This window comes from Mobula birostris, chromosome 8 (assembly GCF_030028105.1).
Source record: "Mobula birostris isolate sMobBir1 chromosome 8, sMobBir1.hap1, whole genome shotgun sequence".
Classification (NCBI taxonomy): Eukaryota; Metazoa; Chordata; class Chondrichthyes; order Myliobatiformes; family Myliobatidae; genus Mobula; species Mobula birostris.
This window is the reverse complement of record NC_092377.1, coordinates 125,872,415-125,875,563: the sequence shown is the minus strand read 5'-3', so window position 1 is coordinate 125,875,563 and position 3,149 is coordinate 125,872,415.

Here is a 3,149-nt window from a genome sequence, read left to right as displayed (position 1 = left end):
TCCCGCAGGACTCCTGAACTTCTCAGTGAGTAACTGTTCCACTGTGGGAACTTCTGGAGTTTATCTGCCTGTTTGGACTGTATTTGTTGGCGGCTGCTAACTGCGCAGTCTCTCGCCGCAGCGGTTGGCATATTGCCAGAGCTGTTGCTACAGCAAAGCCACGGAGAAAGAAATTGTTCGTTTTCGAACTAATATCCGAACGAATCTGCCGCAACCCCCGTCTCGTCATGCATCTCGGTCGGCGTGAATGAAGGAGTGTTTCCTGGGCATCCTGACCTTTTGAGGCCGGGGGGGGGGGTGGATTTTTGGGGACCGACGGAGTTTTTCCCGGAGTTGGAATTCGCTAACGTTTTGTCAAAAGAACCACCGGGTCAACATCGAAGATTACGTTCCATCGTCCTCTCGCAGTCTAAACAGCAAAGGACGGCGACAGTTTGTCATGGGACCCCACAACCTCGAGGCGACTGGATCTGCGGACGCAGCAGGATTTGGGTGAGCTGCGACAAGTTCCAAACATTCCAGCTAGGGACACCAGTCGCTTTTTTTGTGTCTTTATCAGCGGACATAGCCGCTTACAGTGTTTCAGGATATATGACGTGTTGTATTTGGACTGTATTCCCAGCATGCCAGATCGATCACCAGGGAGTAGTGGACCCCCCCGAGGAACAATGCAAAGGCTGTTGTCTCTAAAACCACACAGTGCCCTGTTTCGGTTGTTGTCGATTAAACGCGGGGTGCAATGCGTCTGCCTTCCGGACTGACTCTAGAAGAGTGCCGGAGGCCGGAGGCCGGAGGCCATGGAGAGCTTGGCTGCTGCTGGCGGCGTGCTGGCTTCTGAGAAGGACTGAGGTAAGGTGGTGTAAGACATGAGCACCGATGAGTTGGTGCTTCAAGCTCTCTGCAGAGGGCTGAGAATGGAGGGAACTTTCCTACAGTTGGAGCTAACGATCGCTCACACATTGCAGATCGTCCTCAGGCTCAATACCTTCATCTCCAGTGAGGTCCTCCTTCCCCATCTTGCCCTCTTGGGTCGAGGAATATCCGAAATCAGCGCCGTTAGGCACAAGTTCAAGTGACATTATCTCTTTCCGGCGACAGGTGTTCATGCAGTTGGCGCAGGAGGAGGATATTGAGGGTCGATTTACCATGCGATTTGAAAGGGAAATCTACCAGGTGTAATGGAGTTCGGAACACCCACGCTGCTCCACTTGCGGGGAAGTGGGGCACTTTCAGAGAGACTGCCCCAGTTCCTGGCCCAAAGACTCTACCTTGAGCTGCAATGCATCAAACTGATCCTGCCAGTCCCTGCACTTGCAGCTGCCCCTGTGGAATTGGGTGGGGGAACGAGTCTACAGGCAGGGAGGATGCAGCAGGGGATGGGGAGGAGACTGCTCAGGGCAGGAGGGCGAAGAAAAAATCCAAACCCAATATGGAGATGGCCATTGAGAACGCACAGCTCACGTCTGCTCCTGTGTCCTGTACCACGGAACCCGCTTCCTCTGAAGTTCAGCTGGAGGCTCAAGGAAGTGCGTAGGTGGACGGGGTGATGGAAGCAGAGAGTGCCGCTGTATTGGGGACCCCTGTTCCGGGTGCGTCTCCATCTCAAAGAGGAGATGGAGCTCTTCTCCCAAGAGGGTACAGAGTGTAGACTTGGGGGTGTCACGGGAGGGGGAAGGAATCCAGGTGGGTCCCTAGATGTGGCCCCGAGACCTGTGGTGGTGGAATGTGTGTACAGGAAGGTAGGGTGGAAGCTGGTGTTGCCCTGATCTGGCGACTGAGACAGCCCTGGCTCCCTCCATTCAGGACTGAGTAGTTAGTACCTCCCTAGAGGCAAGAACACTGGATAACGAGCCCAGCGGCCAGGAACACTCTTGGTCTTTTGGAGAGAGTAGGGCGGAGAGTGAGTCCGCTCTCACCAGGAAGGATGCTGCTCAAGAGGCCGAGTGTTGTCCCGATATGAAGCCCACCATAGCTAGTCTGAATGGTAAGTGGTATCAGGGTTTCTCTCAGCAGGTTTAACAATCTCTCAATCCTCAGGGATGGGAGATATGTGGCGAGTTTCCTACAGGAAACCCATATCATTTCAGGAGACGAATCCACTTGGCTCCTGGACTGGCAGGGAGGGGACTACATGAGCTCCGTCAGCCTCAGCTCGAGTGAGATGGTGACCCTGATGGCCCAACCTTCCAGCCGGAAATCACAATAATCCAGGGTATCGTTCCTGGCCCTCTGCTCCACCTGGCAGTGCGCCGGGATGGTTTCCCTACCGCTGCACTTCATCAACGTGTATACCCCTGGGTGAGGGGTGAAGCAGACGTGCCTACTCTGTCTGGTGTCCTCGCTGCTCTCTGCTCAGCTCCGTCGACGCTGGAGACGGCATTTTCCTCGGCGGAGATTTCTCCTCTACCCTCAAGGTGGAGGACCGCTCTAGCCTTCAATGCAACCCAGCGTCGGCAAAAGGGGTTACTAGGCTCCCGCGGGATCTTCACCCTGACTCTAGCATTTTCTCGAGAAGGACTAGACGGGGAGGATCTCGCATCGCCGCTTTTACATCTCTCGGGCGTATATCTCCCGCGAGTCGACATCCTCCATGCACCTGGTGTCGTGCTCGGACCATCACCTCGCGTGGATGGAGTTTGCTCCTCTTCACTCTCGGGTGGGTTCCGGCCACTGGCACTTTACCGACCAGCTTCAGGAAGACGGCAGATCCTGGGATTCGTCCCAAGTGTTCTGGGTCAGATGGTGGGAGAGACGGGAGGATTACTGCTCCCTCATGCTATGGTAGGATGTGCGCAGGCAGACGGTGTGGTAATTTTTGGGGAGTGTATGCGTGCCCAGGCAACCATCGTGAGGGAACACGTGCTGTCGACGGCAACCACAGAGGCGTCCCGGGACCCTTAGGGGATTAGCGCCATCATTGATAGAGATGGGAACATTTCACTTTCGTTTGTCTCGTAATTGTGTTAGTCACTGTTCTGTATATATACAGAATTTGTGGTACTGTATTATTGTACTTGTAATAAAGAATTTCTGTTTTAAAAAGCGGTGAAGTTCATTCCACACTGTCTCATGACACGTCCCCCAGACAGAGTAACTGCTTGGTCGAGAGTATCCGTTAATATATTTCATCAGAGGCGAATATTTGCGGT